The sequence below is a fragment of the Panthera uncia genome, assembly GCF_023721935.1.
Source record: "Panthera uncia isolate 11264 chromosome B2 unlocalized genomic scaffold, Puncia_PCG_1.0 HiC_scaffold_24, whole genome shotgun sequence".
NCBI classification, from domain to species: domain Eukaryota; kingdom Metazoa; phylum Chordata; class Mammalia; order Carnivora; family Felidae; genus Panthera; species Panthera uncia.
In genome coordinates, this window is record NW_026057580.1 from 14,009,431 (window position 1) to 14,028,488 (window position 19,058).

The 19,058-nt window shown below is 40.4% G+C and overlaps 1 long non-coding RNA gene across 1 annotated transcript; it reads right to left on the bottom strand.

Moving 5' to 3' along the window:
* Positions 1–1,822: 1,822 nt before the first annotated feature.
* Positions 1,823–7,154, bottom strand: LOC125937907 (uncharacterized). The gene is made up of 2 exons (XR_007462548.1): positions 6,919–7,154; positions 1,823–2,548 (listed from the first exon to the last, which is right to left on the bottom strand). It is a non-coding gene; the product is annotated as an uncharacterized LOC125937907 (long non-coding RNA).
* Between the last annotated feature and the right edge of the window lie 11,904 nt (positions 7,155–19,058).

Here is a 19,058-nt window from a genome sequence, read left to right on the forward strand (position 1 = left end):
GGGTATGAGTGAACTCGGGGTGCGTCCTGCGTCTCTGGGGGTGGGGGTTGGCAGCATGGCTAGTGTTCTCTTGACTTTGCAGTTTGCTGCTCTGATCTCCTTCGAGCCCAAAGCCCGCTCCATGAGACGCGCTGGGAACCCTTCCTTGCTCTATTTTCGTTCCCACACCCTTCACTTGTTCTGTTAATTGCATCCTGATGAGGCCCGCGGTAACTCTTCCTCCGGTGGCAGTTGGAAGATTGTTTTAAGAAGTCCCTCTGGAGGGACAGGAGCGAGCAATCCCGGGCTTTTCTTTTACAGAGCAGCAGAAGGGGTCCCGGGGAAGGCTCCAGAAAATACGGACACGGAGGAAATCTTTTAATGACGTTTTGAAAAAGAAACAAAACAAACCCCCTCGCTGAAAACAAAAATTATATAACGGATCAAATGCGCATCGGAACTTTCTGACGGAAGCCAGCGCTGTTTTCTAAATACAGTGGGGAGCTTAGTAATCACATGGTGTTTTCCGAGACTCTTCCTTTCCTGCTGCCCCTCAGTTTCCTGCAAGGCACCGTTTTAGACAAATTTGCTGGAGGGCACTTCGGCTTCCGGGGGGCCGCGTCCCGCCCTGTAGGTTAATATCCACCCTTCTGGGCGCTGCTCTGAGCCCCTGCTGGCTGGCGGCCCCGCGGGGACTCCTCCCCCTGGTGGCAGGGTCCCTTCCCGCTGCAAGCTGTCGCTTCCGCAGGCCCTGCCACTTCTGCCTGCGGCGCTGGCCTTCTCTGCCCGTTGCTTGGGCTGTACCCGAAAAATCCCTGGCCTGATTCTTATCCCCCCTTTCCCACTTTGCCCACCGTAAGAATGGCAAGATGTAAAAGGAAGTATGAAGAAGAGAGGAAGGAAGGGCAAAGCGAGGGGGGGAGAGACCAAACTCTGGATTTCAGCTGTAACTGCGGCCTGCAAAAAACCAAAACTGCACCCTCTTTTGGGAAAGGGTAGCCCAGAACTTGGGTTGAAAGAGAAAGTCTCCGGGGGGAGAATATTTAGAAATGCAACCGCAATGCCTCAAGATAGATGTGACTCAGTGACTTCCCAAAACATGGATTTTAGATACATATCACATTACATCCTTCTTGTACTTTTCACTTGATTTTTCTAAGGTAGCCGTTGACGTTTTTAATTTAAACCCCGCTGTTACACACCCACTTCGGTTTCCAGGGAAGACCCGCAGGTGGTGACGGTCCAGCAGGGACATTTGCTTTCTCTTGACGTCCCCAGGGACCCCAAGGCCCTGAAGCCTGAAGAAGCCAGAACATCTGGTCCATTTCAGCAGCTTACTTGCAAGTTCAGCCTGTCATCTGGATGTTTTGTCTATGCAGTGCCAAACATCTGGGTTGACATTTTTTTTAACCAGACTTACTAGATGTTTTGGCATTGTGTAGACAGGAATTCAATTTTTAAAGTTATTTCTCTACTCATCTGAGATTCTAACCGGAGCTCTGATACCCTAAAGGAGAGAGACAAATGAAGACTTTGATCCCCCCCTTTGATTGCTTTACAATTTTGGAGGTATCTATCCTACTCTAAATCAGTGGTTTGACTGCTTTGCTTTTTTATGAGATGAACTTTTTCCATTTTAGGATTTTAGTGTTTTATTTTAGTAGACGAATTTGACCAAAATAGTATGTGTTCATCTTAACGAAACACAACCTTAGATGTTCTAAATTCATTTTAAAATAATCGAAGTTTTAATGTTTTCAAAACTTTGAAACATTGAAAACATAGAGGCAAGAGCTTCAAAATAGAGAATTGACTCTTAAAAAAATACTCTTTGACGATTAGGTTATCTCTGGACCTTGTTTATACTTATTTGAGTAAGATTGCAAGATCCTGGAGGGGAGATCTGATTTTTAAAGAGTTTTATCATCTAACTGGTCACCGTTGTTATTGGGGATGGTAATGCCAGCAATGGTAGTGGTGGGGGCAGATAGAATGTGAGTTCAGATTTTGTTTTCATTTATTTAGAGTTATTTGTGCTGTTTATCCTTCAATTATAAAATTCTAGGTGGTAAGTAATAAAAATGTGATTTGCACCTTGAAAACACTATTGAATTAGAGAGACCTTTCTTTCTCCTCAAAACCGTAGGAAAAGTTGATAACTTGCTAGTTTTATCTGCTCAATAGCTTCAATTTTGAGGGAGGGAGGAACGAGGTATCTGAAGAGTCTTGTCTCTGTATTGGATATGTTTTTACCATCAACTCTGTGTAAGCGGTGGTCAAATTCCTTTTCAGTGCATGAACCCTGGTCCAGGCAGGGGGAGAAGAAAATGGTGTCGGTCAGGCTGGGAGATCCACGAGGTCTGGGCTCTTTTTGTAAGGTGAGATTTAACACAACAGTGTCTTATCTATGAATAGTCCCTGGTTGGTCTTCTTGTGAAGGGGACTGAAGTCAGGAGTGTCCCATGTTGCCATCTTGAGCACTCTGCTATTGTTTTCAGAGTCCTCAGGAAGTTGCTATACCCAGCAAAGCTAGCTGCCCTTCAGAAATGAAGGAGAGGTAAAGACTTTCCTAAGCAGTAGAAAACGGAAGGGGTTGATCACCATTAGATTTGCCTTATAAGAAATACCGAGGAGCATTCTATAAGCTGAAATTAAAAGATGCCAATTACCACTGTAAAAATATACACATGTGTAAAACTTGTCAGCAAAGGTACATTTGTAGTCAATTCTCTAATATTGTAATGGCAGTAAGTAAATCTCAACTCTAGTTTAAAAGTTAAAAAAAAACACTAAAAATGAATATAACTACAATCATTTGTTATTAGATGTACAATATTATAACATTAAAATCTAAAACGGGGCAATAAAAATATAAATTATCCGTATGCTATTTTTTTTTGAGAGAGAGAGAGAGAGAGAGTGAGCACAAGCAGGGAAGGGCAAAGGGAGAGAATCATAAGCAGGCTCCATGTCCAATACAGGGCTGAATCTCACGACCATGAGATCATGACCTGAGCCAAGACCCAAGAGTTGGATGCTCAACCAACTGAGCCACCCACGTGCCCCCCTCCATATGTTTTTAAAGTTATCAGCTTAAAATAAGATGTTACATTTTATGTAAGCCTCATGATAACCACAAAGTCAAAATCTATAGTAGATGTACAAAAGGTTATGATACGTGAACAATTATGTCAACAAATTGGACAGCCTATAAGAAATGGATAAAATCCTGGAAACATAGAACTTGTTAAGACTGAATCATTAAGAAGAGGAAAATCTGAATAGACCAATTACTAGGAAGAGATAGAATCAGGAATCAAAAACCTCCCAACAAAGAAAAGTCAAGGGCCTGAGGGCCTCACTGGTGAATTTTACCAAACATTTAAAGAAGAATCAATACCAATCATTCTTAAACGATTCCAAAAAAAAAAAAAAAAAAAAAAAAAAAAATAGAAGAGGAGGGAACACTTCCAAACTCATTTTACAAGGTCAGCGTTACTTTGATACCAAAACCAGATGAGGACCCTACAAGAAAAGAAGATTACAGGCCAATATCCCTGATGAACATAGATGCAAAAATCCTCGACAAAATCAGCAAACCAAATTCAACAAGGTATTAAAGGGATCATATACCATGAGCAAGTGGGGGTCACTTCTGAGGTGCAAAGATGATTCAATATCCACAAATCAATCAGTGCGATATAACACATTATAAAATTAAGGATAAAAATCAATTATCTCAATAGATGCAGAAACAACATTTGACAAGCTTTGATATCCATTTATGATTAAGACTCTCAACAAAGTAATGATAAAGAAAATATACCTCAACATAATAAAGGCCATATACAGCAAGCCCACAGCTAACATCATTTTCAATGGTAAAAAATTTTTCCTTTGAGGTAAGGAACAAGCAAGGATCTTTACTCTAGCCACGTTTATTCAACACAGTACTGGAAGTCCTAGCCAGAGCTAGTAGACAAGAAAAAGAAATAAAAGGCATTCAGATCAGAATGGATCAGAATCAGAATTAAAACTGTCTCTATTTTCAGATGACATGGTATTCTATATAGAAAACTCTAAAGACTCCACCAAGAAAACTGTTAGAACTAATCAATGAATTCAATAAAATTGAAGGATACAAAATCAATATACAAAAACCATTGTTTCTATATAGTAATAATGAGATATCTGAAATAGAAAGAAAACTATCCAATTCATGATAGCATCAAAAACAATAAATATTTAGGAAAAATATAACCAAGAAAGGAAAGCATCTGTAAACTAAAAAATGCAAGAAAATGATGAAAGAAATTTAAAAAAGACACAAATAAGTGAAAAGATATTTCATATTCATGGATTAAAAGAATTATCCTTATTATCCAAAGCCATCTATGGATTTGTTGCAAAATGTTCAATGGCATTTTTTTACAGAAATAGAAAAACAATCCTAAAATAGTATGGAACCACAAAGACCCTGAATAGCCAAGCATCTTGACTATTCAAACTATATTATGAAACTATAGTAAACAAAACAGTATGGTATTGACATAAAAATGGATGCATAGATCACTGGAACATAGTAGACTGCCCAGAAATAAACACACACGTATATATCATTAAGTACATAAAATTCAAAACTACAGAGAGCTATCACCTCACACATTTTAGAACGGTTATTATCCAAAATCCCTTCTCATTAAATTTTTTAAAGACCTCTCTTTAATTTTTTGAGTCATTTTATTGCATTATAATGTTGCAAGCTCAGTGCCTAAAGTTCTAAAGTATATAATTATGTATGTAAGTACATAAAGGATACCTACTGGTAAGAAAAAAGAAGTATATGGGGCGCCTGGGTGGCTCAGTCGGTTGAGCGTCCGACTTCAGCTTAGGTTTGTGAGTTCGAGCCCCGCATCAGGCTCTGTGCTGACAGCTCAGAGCCTGGAGCCTGTTTCGGATTCTGTGTCTCCCTCTCTCTCTGCTCCTCCCCCACTCATGCTCTGTCTCTCTCTGTCTCTCAAAAATAAATAAATGCTAAAAAAAAAAAAATTAAAAAAAAAAGAAAAAAGAAGTATAAAAAAATTTATCCATATTGAAAATTTATTGAAACATAGATAAATAACGCAAATTAAACACTATATAATTAAATGCTTAAAAAATCCTATTCATAAAGCAAAATATAGGTAATAAGATATTCATGGGCAGTAATCCCAGTTTATATTCTCTTGTTTGTTTGTTTGTTTGTTTCACAAAAACATTGATGGAGGCAATTAAGCTCCACACAGAAGCTACATTCTTCAAAACGCTGGATTGCAACAGGAGACTGGGAATTGACACTGACCTGGGGGTCAGATGCTTGTTCTCTAGGGCCACATGACAGATGAAGACTTAACAAACAGCAGGTTCTCCCAGGATGATCACATTTTCCCAAGTTGAGTTGCCTGGATTGAGTGCTGATGCCATTGCTTTCAATGGCTTTTTTCACAATACATAAGACGTAGACAAAGATTGGAGTTGTTTTTTTTTTCCCTATACCCATTTATTACTACTATTTTGAGTTTGTTCTTTGAAAGTAAAAGGCAAGGACGAATTTTTCTATGGGACATCAACATTAATTATCTCTCTCTGCCTCTTTCCCAAGTTCTTATTCAACACCTTATTATAAATATGAAATCAACGTGATTGTAAGTGTGAAATCCAGTTAAAATGAATTCAGAAAGGTAAATTGCAAACTCAGTACCATATTATCACATTATACCCCCTTCACTGCCCAGCTGGCTGGTCCCTGCAGGCCCCCCAAGATTTGGCTGATATGTAGGGAAGATTCTAGCAATCCACTTTGCCCTAGGGATGTGTCTTCCAATAGGCTTCCTTTCCATAGAATGCAAACACAATCATTTCAGTCACACAGGTTTTTCCCATCTCTGAAGATTGCTCTCCCCCAATTTTTGTGATACAAGAGATAGAGCAGAGCTTCCATCTTATTTTTTCTTCATTAAAATTGCTCTTTCACTATAGAAATGGTGAGTGGCATTTTAAAAAGATCTTTATGTTAATTCTCTGTGGTCTGACCTTCATTTCCTGGTCCAGTGTCCTGCAGAATCTTCAATCAGCTGAGCTTTCCTACAGGCCTATGCACACATCACAGACGCACACATGTGCCCAAGGCAACCAGGAATGAGAAGAGACAAGTGCTAGAAAATTCTCTAACTCAGGCAAAGGGGAGAAACTCAGTCAGTCATTTGAATGAAATAAGACAGAAACTCATTAATTTTCATGATCTCCCAAGGTGTCGTCAGGCTCCGATGCTTTGGACTGGTAAATCTCAGTGGCTGTGCTGAATTAAACACTTGCTATTAAACTCAATGGGATGATTTTAAATGACAGCAAGGCTATGGATTCACAGAATCTTCCCGGTGAGAATGTTCTCTTTATGGGCTCCCAAGCCCAACTATGAGAAGAATTAACTTCTCTTTGTATAACAGTTTAAAAAGAGTCATAAGGAAATGGCTTTTTCAAAATATTATGTCCAGCAAAAGTGAGAATCTCCAGATTAATAAGTGATGCAATCTTTTAGCAAAGAAGTTTGAATTCTCCCGTAGACAACCGGGTGACAAACTCTCAGAATTTAGGGAGATATATGAGAACATCTAGCTCAATCCTTTCATTAGGCTCCGAGTGGTTCAGTGATTTATACTAACAACCCCAGAAACCTCCCGGTCCTTCATTCTGCCTTTCTTGTAGACCATAGGTCTTTGCCTGTCATCCTTTCTCGTAAATGACTTGAACCCCTGGCAATTCAATTAATCTGGAATAGTTCACGTGGCTAATCAAATGCTCCGAGCCTTGAAAATCCATTCAATTCAAAACCTTGGTAACAACTGGGGAAAAGCAAGCTAAGAAAGAAACACAGGCAGTTCTATTCCTAAGCACACTTACCTGAGTTCAGTAGCCACAGCTTCATAGTATAGTACTAGCTATAGAAGAAAGTTAAAAATAAAAGTAATTTTAAGGAACAACACACTTCAGTAAAACATTTCTCAAGCCTATGATTTGAAAAAGAGGGATCCAATTATCCTTGTTAGGGATAACTAGGATCCAGGTTCTAAGATCTAGAAGCATGGTTTTCTGCCAAGTCCAGCAGCATGGATCGGCACCATCCAGCTCTGTTCCTACACTGGCCAGGACACGGTGTGACATCAGCTGTCTGTGACATCAGCTGTCTTTCATTTAGTTCTGAAGACCATTCCCTGTATGGTTCATATATATAGTCACCAAGGACATGTAAAATGTCCAATACTATGTTGAATCATTCAATTCTAAGTCTTTTACCTTTTCAAGTTTTCTGTTTTCCACAAGAAAACTACAAGTTTTGTCTTCTAATTAAAAGCCAGTTTGAGATTTCAGTCAAAAATGGAAGAAGAAGAAGGAGGAAAAACAACAACAACAACAGTAAAGTGAGGAGAATTAATAGCAATACCCAAAAACTTAAAAGTCAAATTGTGGAAGGCTGGATAGATTTCATATTTTAGCCACTTAGTGGTATAGTGTGTAGCCATTTAAAATTATTCAGACATTTGTCTATTGACATAATGCATTATGCAGTGAAGTGAAAAAAAGATTACAAAACAGAGGACCTGTTCTTTTCATGCTTTTAGGATTGATTGTAAGGTGTAGACACCCGATGAAAGAGTTCTGTTAAATAAAAGGATAATGTTAGTTCAATCAAATAAGGTGATTATTTTGGCTCCAAGGGAATACTCATAGAAATCTAGCAATAGATGTTCCCTAAGTCATCCTGGGGATGTAGAAGCTATCAGACCCTGGGGACACATGAAATGACACAAAACTCTCAGGTGTTATTTTAAGTTACTTCATTCTTAAAGAATTAAGCTAGACACTTAGTTTTGTATTGCAGGAAAGTTTCAGGGTGTATATTTCAGTAAAGATCAGTTTAAAAACTTTAATAAAGAGTGGAAAAGAGAACTGTAGCTTAAAGCGAGAAACTTATTTAATGTATGAATATAGGGATGTTTTTTATGAGATTATAATTTATACTTATTCTTTGTTTTATTTTTTAATTTTTTTCAAGTTTTTAAAAATTCATTTAAGTAATCTCTACACTCCATGTGGGATCTGAACTTACAACCCTGAGATCAAAAGTCTCATGCTCTTCTGACTGAGCCAGCCAGGCATCCCTATACTTATTCCTTAAACTCCATTTTTGTGTGTCTTAAATTGAGAATTGTAATCACCTGAAAATCATGTTATTATGGTTTCAATGATTACATATCTTTAGGATATAATAACATTATTTGTTGAACAATTACCACGTCCCAGGTAGTGCACGGATGTTCATTCTCTCTCTCTCTCTCTCTCTCTCTCTCTCTCTCTCTCTCCCCTCTCTCTCTCTTGATTATCCAGTCAACAAATAATTATTAGGTTCCTTCTTTGTACTACCTTTCTGGCCTCCAAATGTAGAGTGTTGGAAATTCTGTGTCTACTTTGTAGGCTTACAGTCTACCTTGGAAGATAAGACAGACGTAATATATTAGAAAATCAAATTTCCTATGAAGTAAAAATAAGTTATCAGGTAATGGAAAGGAACAGGGGTAGGGGAGGGACTATTTTAGGTAGGATGGTCAAGGATGGCCTCTCTGGGGAGGTGACATTTGAACTGAGGCCTCATGAGGAGAGTCAGGGAATTTCAGGCAGGCTTATCAATAGCCAAATCTCTGAGTCAGGGTGACTCATCTGATGGATCCATTGGTGACATCACACTATATGGTGAGTCAGTGGAAGGTGTCAAGTGGGGTACATATTTTAAAAGACTCACGCTGGTCATTCTGAAATGAACTTAGTGGATGCTGTGATCTGAATGTTTGAGTCTCCCCAAATTCGTATGTTGAAACCTAATCCCAAAGGTGATGGTTTTAGAAGTTGGGGCCTTTGGCTCCAGCCTCATGAGTAGGATTAGACCCTTTATAAAAGTACTGAAGAAAGCTCCCTTGTAACTTCTATCAGTAGAGGACACAGCAAGAAGTCAGCCGTCTACCACCTGGAAGAGGATGTTCAGCAGAAGCTGACCGAGCGGTCACCTTGCTCTTGGACTTCCAACTTGCAGAATGGTGAGAAATAGATTTCTGTTGTTTATAAACCACCCAATCTGTGGATTGTGGATTTTTCGGACTATGGCAAGGTACAAAGGAAGCCCATAGGGAAGGCTTTCTTGTGGTCCAGGTTAGATTGACAGTGGCTTGGACCGTGCTGGTGGCCAGTAATGGTGACAGGTGGTCAGACTTAGGCAGAGTCCAAATTTTGAAGGTGGATTGGATATGGTGGTGGTATAAAGAACTGGCTGGCTAAGAGAAAGAGAAGCAAATTTATGTCCTGCCTCTTCCTTAACTTCTTTGCTTTTTAGTTATTCACCCAACAAATACTTACTGAGCAGCTGCCACAGGTCAGGCACTGAGCTGAGTACCGAGATAAAATCAAGAGCAAAATGCAGACCCAATCTTTGTCCTCATGATGTATAGAGGACAAGGAGAAAGAGGAGCTGGGGTGTCTGGGTGGCTTAGTCAGCTAAGCATCTGACTCTTGGTTTCGTCTCAGGTCATGATCTCACAGTTTGTGGGATTGAGCCCCGCATCAGTGTCTGCACTGAGAGCATGAAGCTTGCTCGGGATTCTCTCTCTCCCTCTCTCTCTCTGCCCCTCCCCTACTTGCTATCTCTCTCTCAAAATGAATAAATAAAAACATTGTTAAAAACCGAGGAAGAGGAGTTAATCAAAGAATAAAAAAATAAAATAAAACATTTGTTTTGTGATGAACGCCACGAAGGAGAGGTGTTACATGATCCTATTAGGTAGGTATTTGCTTTAATTCGAGAGATAAGAGAGAGTTCTCTGAAGAAGTGATGCTTGAGCTACAGGAGGAGTAAGAGGTATCTGAATAAGGAAGAGAAAACATACAGGGAACAGTATGAGGAGTCCTGACGGCAGGAGAAAAGCAAGGGATGGCAGAAGCCCAGTAGAGACCATGAAGGGTCTTATTACAAACTATAGGAAAGGATTCTAAATCTCTCTTAAGAAAAATGGGAAGTCACTGAAGGATTTTATGTGGTAACAGGATCAGATGCTTGTGTAGAAAATGGTTGGAAAGAAGCCAGTGAGCATGCAGGTAGACCCTGGGCATGTAGGTGTTCATATAGGCAATAGATAATGAGGTCTTTCCTGCTGGTACACCTAGATGAGATCTTAGTGCTCTTCAATGAGATGGAGAGCTCTGGAGGGGAGCGCTGTCCTGGCACGTCAACCTACCCATTGGCTTTCTCTGTTCTAATTCACAGGTCAATGAAACAAAATAAACTCCCAGAGGTAAACCTTATGCATATGTGGTCAATGGATTTCCCACAAAGTTTCCATAGAAATCCAGAGGCACAAATCGCCTTTTCAACAAACTTTGCTTGAATGTATATGGAAAAAAAATTGCGTACCTCATATCATACACACATATTCATGTGAAGTGGATCATAGACATGATCATGATAGTTAAAACTCTAGTTTCCAGAAGTCTTTTTGACCTTTGAGGAGGGAAAGATTTCTTACAGGGTACATAGAAAGTCATAATTGTAAAAATGATACGGGCACCTTGGTGGCTCAGTCGCTTGAGCGTCCGACTTTGGCTCAGGTCGTGATCTCATGGTTCACGGGTTCGAGCCCCGCATCGGGCTCTGTGCTGACAGCTCAGAGCCTGGAGCCTGCTTCAGATTCCGCGTGTCCCTCTCTCTCTGCTCCTCCCCTTTGTTCTCACTTTGTCTCTCTCTCAAAAATAAACACTAAAAAAAATTCTAAAAAAAGAAAGTAATAATTGTAAAAATGATACATTGACGTTTATTAAAATTAAAAGCTTCTGCTCTTCAAAAGCTACTGTTAACGAAATGAATGAGCAAGGCTTAAATTGGGGGTAAATGTTTGCATTCCATTATTTGTTATAGGACTTGTATTCAGAATATGTAAAGAACTTCTACAACTCAGTAATAAAAAGACAAAACCTGAAAAGGCACTTCTCGAAAGAAGATAAGTGAATGGCCAATAAACACACAAAATAGTGCCACACTTCATTAATCACCAGAGAAATGCAAATGGAAATCACAATGATGTACACTATTCACCCACTAGAGTGGCTAAAGATAAAAATGCTGTCAACACCACGTTTTGGCGAGGATGTGGAGAAACCAGAACTCACATACATTGCCATTGGGGGTGTCAAGACGGTATGAATATTTTAGTCAGCTAGGGATACCATAACCAAGGTCCAAAGAAAGGTAATTTAAACAACAGATACTTACTTTCTCACAATTCTGGAGGCTAGAAGTCTAAGGTCAAAGTGTGGGCAGGATTGGTTTCTTCTGAGGCCTTTCTTGTTGGCTTATAGATGGCCGTCTTCTCCCTGTGTCTTCAAATGGTCTTCCTTCTGTATGTATCTGTCTCCTGATCTCCTCTTTTTCTGAGGACATCAATCATAGTCGAGTAGGGCCCATTATAATTACCTCATTTTAACTTAGTTACTTCTTTAAAGACTCTATCTCCAAAAGTAGTCCCATTCTGAGGTACTGGGGGTTAAGAGTTCAACATACGACTTTGGGAGGGATAAAATTCAGTCCATAACACCTCACTTTGAAAAATAGTTTGGCAGTTTCTAATAAAGTTAAACATACCCCTTTCCAATGACCCAGTAATTTCACTCAACTATTTACCCAAGTGAAATCACATGCCCCCTGCACCCACCAAATGCCTTATATAAAAATATACATAGTAGTTGCACTCATAATAGTCTCAAACCTAAATGCCCACTAGCAGGTAAATGGGTAAATTGTACTATATTTGTATAATAGAATAATACTCAGCAATAAAAAGGATGATCTACTTGATACATGTGACAACATGGGCAATCTTACCAATATTAAGCAAAATAATCTATATCACAAAAGGGTAAATACCGTATGATCCCATTTCTACAGAGTTCTAGTACAGGGAGAGTGAATCTGTTGTCAAAGAAATAGTACAGTAGTTCTTTCTGGTCAGGGACGGGAGGGGTATTGCCTAGGAAGGAAATTCCTAGAACAGTGGATGTATGTTACATCCTGATAGGGATGTGTTCGTTAACATATACATGTATCAGAATCAATCACAGTTACGTCTAAGATCACTAATATGTAAATTATACCTGTATTAAAAAGTTTCAATAAATAGAAATCTAAATAGTTGTAAGAAGTACCTGAGAACCGGCAGGAAACCGAATCTGTATAATAATTTTTGGGCCAGCCCACCTGTGTGGGCAGGTGCTCTTGGGGCTGGTCTGCTGGCTAGCCTTGCTGGCCTAGGGAAGCTTCCAGGCCCATAGGTCACCTCTTCAGCTCCTTCAGCTACTAGGCCAGGTATGAATGCAGCTTCATGGGGAAGGGCCCCACACCATCAAGGTTGGAGCTGGTGAGAGCTACACACTGTTCCTGTTTGTTTTGACCTCTCCCACTTCACCTCCTTCCTCCCCTCCCAACCACCCACCCTGATGGCAGGCAAGATACTTAGGCCGTGCAAGCCACTTCCGTGACTTTGAGACCTGCCTGCAGAACATATCCCACCCTCTATGTCACCATGAGCCGTGAGGAGACTCACAAAGAGTGGGAAGTGTTTCTAGGAAAAACCTGGAACGTTGTGAGAGCACATGTACATGTTTTGGCACCTCTTTTCCTTTCTGTGTGACCTTAGCCAAGTCACCTAATCCAGGGGAGCCTACAAAATATGGGTCATTAGCCTCCTCTCATTACCTTGCAGAACTCCCAAAGGTGATGCAAAATGTCAGTGATGGCTGTGATTATTTCCTTCCTACCCTCGAGGAGGTGGTCTTTGTCAACCTGGGGCCAGGGAGTGGGTGGCTAGGCCTTTCCTGGTCTGTTTTTGGATCCTCTCAAGACCTTTAAAGTAAGAGGGAGGAAAAGTTAAAATCGGGGCTAGATGGAAAAATGAGGATCGCAAGGAAACAGGAAACTTGACAGGCTGTGGGTTTTCATTTCTCATGTGCAAAGCACATTTTCTCCAACCTATCATTTCTGAAATAAATGATCCACAATCACTTAACGTGAATGCATCCCAGACCTGGGTTGGGCCCATGTAATTTGGAATCAAAGATGACTGACGGGTTGACAGAAAAGTTCTGCCAATAAATTACATACATCCTGTTAGTACAGTCTCATACCTAAAAATATCTTCAGAGACTAAAGAGAAATTGGCAATGGCTATGGATTGACTGAAAAAAAAAATCAACCATAAAAACTAGGCAAAATTATATCCACACTCCCTGAGCACTAGTTAAAATTAATTTGCTTTGAGACCAAAGTCAAATATGCCAGTGCAACATGCTGGTCATTGGATCCATTCAGCGAAATGTTAATTCAAACTCGATTTTTGGTGTTGCGTAGGCTCAGAAGGTAGGATTTGTGGACAGAACTGCAGTCTATTACCCTCATGTAGATGTGGGCTGTGTGTAACCTCATGAAGTGTTTCTGTTTCGGGAAGAAGAGGTGAGTGATGGCAATAAAGATAACAGGATTCTAGTTCTGGGTAATCACATTTGCTTATTTGTTTCACTTTTTCCAGCCGCAAAGCAGGACCTTTAACTCCTATAATACCAGCTATTTGCTGCCTTGTAGCCAGAAGTCACTTGTACACAATTGGACAAGGTACAATTTGCCCACAGGAAGCAATTTGGGGCTTTAGACCTTCTCAGAGCGAAGGAATTGCCTTTTCCTTCCCTAATGGAAGACCAGCATCTGGTTGCAAAGGAACTCAAGGTGAGCATAATCTGGACTGAGATTGGGAAGGCCATTCCTCAGCTGCCGCTCCCCATCACTGCTGGCAGTTCAGGTCAGGAAAAGCTAAATAATTTGTTTAACCCAAACCCCCTTTCCTACCTTGAGGGAAAACTCCTATAAGCTCACTGTAAACACAATTATGCCATGTGGGGCTTTCATTAATCTAGTACAAACCACAGCCTGACATACACTGGGCAGGGTTTACTTTATTTTTTTCTTAGCTCATTTTCAGCACCAGCTTATCCTCACACTTCTTACCCAGAGGTGGTTATTTGTACAGCGTGAGTTAGGGGAAGGAGGAGAGTTACTGGGGCCAACCTTTGCCATTGCAAAAGCATTTTCCGAGACCCAGAGACAGTCATGGGTTATTAGGGTATCATTTGAAGGGACTCAGAGTTCATCAAGAAGTACCAAGAACTCATTTTATAAACGAGAGGGCTGAGTCCCAGAGGTCACCCAGCCACTGAGTGGCTTTCATTCATTTAGCAAATATTTATGAGACACCTACTTTATGCAGATACTGAGCAAAGCACTGGGCTGCCATGGTGAATAAGAACGATGTGGTGTCCATCTTCAGAATTTCTTCTCTCCATTACATAGCCCTGTACGCTCAGACATTGGCTAGGGACAGCCACGGCTTTGGGCTGCAGGAAAACTGTGTTTATCAAATTCTTTCAACCGACACCCACAATAGCAGACACTTAATATTTCATTTCAGTGCATGAAGAATATTCATGTTTATAGATACAGGATATCCATGCATATAGCTAAAAAAAAAAAAGTGTTACTGTATACCAAAAAAAGCCCCAGAAACAATATTTATGTTTATGAAGTATGTTGAGCTGTGGTATTTTCTGTTTTGGTTTTTTAAAAATGCTCACTGTGACCTTCTGCGTTAGAAGGTGAAGGATTGGTTTGTAGCCGAGCATTCCCCGAAGCTTAGGGGTGTGGTGACATTGGTAGAATTGTGATTTAATGAAGGCTTTCGAGGATTTGAAGGATTATGCTGTAGAGGATGAGGAACCAGATGCTTCTGCTTGCTCGAGGCACCGGGGACCAAGCTGAAGGAAGTAGGCTTAAGTGGTAATGGTCGTGATTTAAAGTAGACAGAGGCTGCCAGCAGGAGCATCTTCCTAGGAAAATACCATCTAAAGGAAACGCATGCAGTGGAAGGATGACAGGTTCCATAGATCCTACAGCATGAGAATTTGGGGGCTTATGGGGAGAAGGGATCAGCCTCATTAGAAAGTGGCCATGTGCCTCAGCTGCAGCAGGGACACAGTACACACCCCAGGGAAGCACGGCACATAAGCAAAAGTTCAGGGACTCATGGATCTAGCCTCTGGGAGGACTTCCCCCCCCCCCCCATAATCCAACCGCTCATGAAACTCATCTTTCTCAGTGAATTAAAAGAGACAAGAAAATGCAGCATTATTCACAGTAACAGATTAGTTCTTTTGAGCTCTGTGAAGGAACTGGAGATGTTTATTTGGAGAGGAAAATGCTAACACCCACTAAGTATCTCCAAATATTCAAAAAACAGTGACATGAATAATGCATAGATTTGCTATGTTTCTTTAGATGACAAAACTAAAACCAAAGGGTGGTAGATATAGATAGGAAGACGGAATTTAAATCTAAGTAGGAAAGAACTTTCTAAGGAGTGAAAGCTGCCCCAAACTGCAAGTGAAATCCAAAAGACCAAGTTTAAGCAATGTTTGGATTCGTGTGGTCACTCACCAACATTTACTGAGTTCCTACTGTGTGCAATACACTGTGCCAGCCCAGGGAATACATTGCCTTTGAGGATCTTACCAAAAAATTTTTTTCTGCATTGGTTGAGAAATCGAGTTTGGTAATTTCTTAGATTTCTTCCAATTCTAGCATATTCTTCAAGGTTTTGAGTGTGTCGATAACTTAGGAAGAATATCTGTTAAAACCACATGCAATGAGGGCACCTCTGAATAATTTTTCCATGGAGACTAGGGGCAAGGACTACCACTGACAGAAGTGATCAATATCTTAGATTCACTTAGGGAATTTTGGATGGCCAAGAGCCTACCTCACATTGTTTACCTTTAAGCATTCCCTACTACTAATAGGATAAAATCCAAGTTGCTTAGCCAGGCCAGCTGGTCTACCCAGTTCATTGCAACGTCCTATCTTACTGCTCATCCTTCTCCAATGTTAGTGCTTATACTCATTCTTCCAGCTTTTTGGAAGTCTCTCCTTTCCTCTCCACTGTGCCTCTCCTGCACCCAACTCAAGGCCCTTCTCCACGAAACCTTCCCTAGTCCACACTCTTCTTGCTCATTGCACATTCTGTCTGTATCTACATTGATATTTACACTATCTGATTACATCTCTTGGGTAGATGTTTAACTCTGGGTACATGTATAATTTACCTCACCAATTGGATGGCGAACTTGTAGGCAGAGGCCACTCATCCTTTGTTCCATACTGTCTTGCCATGGGGCGAAGCATGCCATCAGTTCGTCTGAAGTTGACCGCAAGTGAGTTAAGAACTCTGATCATTCATTCTTGGTACAACCCAGTCACCACTCAGACCTATTATTTAAATGAATGGAGAAAGTCTTGTAGATAACAATGCTGAAAGCATTGTAAGGTGTCTGCGGCTGGCTTATATTTCACATGGATTTTGAACAGGAGTGTTTTGAGTTTTATGTTATTTCTTTACAAACACTCTTCCAGCATTTACCGTGAGGCAGGTATCAGTCATTCGGGTCCATGAGCCTTTAAAGAGCATGCCCTTTCTTATTCTTATTTTCTTTGTCTTGGCATTTTCTTTGTATGGCGTTGCATGTTCATGGAGTGTTGTTCACTGACTTCAGTTCTATGTGTTGGTGAAGAACTGGAATTCTGGAAAAACTGTAGAATCTTCTGAGTCAGCCTCTGTCTTCTTGTGGGTTTGTAGCTATCTAGAATGAGCACACTCTGTCTTCTCCAGCAAGACTTCTAGTATTTCTCCATAGCTTATTTCTTTTTACTGCTCTCTTTGCCCCATTGTTTTCACATAGGACTCTGCTTTTCTACTTCTTGAACCATTTCAGGACTGAGGCCTAAGGGCTCTACTTCCCTTAGAACTTAACTTCCAGGAGTTTTTCATCCAATAATGGAGTGGAGGATAGGCCTTAAGAACACTCTGAGAATGAATATTTCTTCTTGGAAGACCAGCTCATTAATAAACACGAACATAGACATGTGGGATGAAATGTGGTCACATCACAGAGAAAATCAGTTTTCTTCTAGAATCAGGGAAGTTTAAAGGCAGTTTATTATTAAACACCTGCCTTGTGCAACCCTTCTCACCTTTCCCACATCTCTCTCTCTCTCTCTCTCTCTCTCTCTCTGTTTCTCTCTGTCTCTCTGTTTCTCTTTGTCTCTGTCTCTCTCTCACACACACCCAAACACACACACACACACACACACACACACACGTGCACACACATACACAATCTTTTCTGGGGTTTCAGATATCTTATGGAGCTGTAATTAAGTTAGAGTAAGTTAGAAAATCTATGTTCTCAAATATAGAAATAAAAATCTCATTTTATGAAAACATAGTATTTTTCTTTAAAAAAATTTTTTAGGGGTGTCTGGGTGGCTCAGTTGGTTGGCCATCCAACTTCGTCTTGGGTCATGATCTCACAGTTCATGGGTTCGAGCCCCGCATCAGGCTCTGAGCTGTCAGCACAGAGCCCAACAGTGGGGCTCAAACTCATGAGCCATGAGATCATGACCTGAGCCAAAGTCGGACGTTTAACTGACTGAGCCACCCAGGCACCCCAATGCATAGTATTTTTCTTAACCAATAGATCTGAGAGGATAGAATTCTGGGATTTGGGTGTTATATGACCTTAGTTGGTGACCTCTACATTTTAAGGATGAGGAACCTGAGACCCAGAGACACCAAATCATTCACCTGAGGCCACAGGTGCTTCCGTGATAGAACTGGACTTAGATTTTCCATCTCCTGTGTCCTGGTTGGTTGCTCCTCAAAAAGGATGATGATTGGGGTGCCTGGGTGGCTCAGGTGGTTGAGCGTCCGACTTCGGCTCAGGTCACGATCTCGCGGTATGTGAGTTCGAGCCCCGCGTCGGGCTCTGTGCTGACTGCTCAGAGCCTGGAGCCTGTTTCAGATTCTGTGTCTCCCTCTCTCTCTGACCCTCCCCCATTCATGCTCTGTCTCTCTCTGTCTCAAAAATAAATAAATGTTAAAAAAAATTTAAAAAAAAAGGATGATGACAAATCTTGATGGCTCACAGATACTTATTTTCTTTCACAGGCTGAACACCAATGGTCAGGCTCTGAAGAAAATTATAAGTTGACTGCTGTTTTATTTGGATGTACTCACTATGAGATTTGTTTTGAAATTGATTGGCACTGACTGTTTCTTAGTATCACAATAGGCTAAGGCTGAGTTTATTCTGTTGTTATTCAAATTGCATATTTTTATAAGAAACTTATTAGATGAAAAGCTTGGGAAACCAAATAGGTTGGATCTTTCAAAAAAGTGAAACACATACACACAGAAAGAATGTTTTCCAGATGAAAGGAAATATAATCATTAGAGGCTGATCTTATGGATCCACAGGGAAAATTGAAAGTACCAAGAAGGGTTGTAGAGAGACCCTATTTACCAGTTCTTACAATGAACCAATGTAATTAAGTTTGTTTCAGCAATTTTTTTTTTGAACAAGGCAAAGTGCTAGACAGGATCTTTAGAGGGACATAAAGGAGTATAAAACCTGATTTTTTTCTCCAAGCACTAGCAAACTAATGGGGAAAAGTGAAGAGATTTGAGAAATGCTCTGCAGAACTATGCTCCTGGTTGAAGAGAACAACTTTCTCCATAAGAAACTGTCTCTTCTTCTTTTTTTAATGTTTATTTATTTATTTTGAGAGAGAGAAAAAAAGGCAGAGAGAGGAAGAGAGAGGATCCCAAGCAGGCTCAGTGCTGTCAGCACAAAGCTTGATGCAGGGCTCGATCTCATGAACCATGAGATCATGACCTGAGCCCCAATCAAGAGTCACGTGCTTAACCAACTGAGCCACCCAGGTGCCCCAGAAATGGATTCTTCTTTGGTCAAAGACATACAAAGAGCTGCATTCTCCTTAAATCAAATTCTCAAATTTATAATTTTTTCTAATCTTTCTTGAATGGATTTATAACATCTGCTGGATC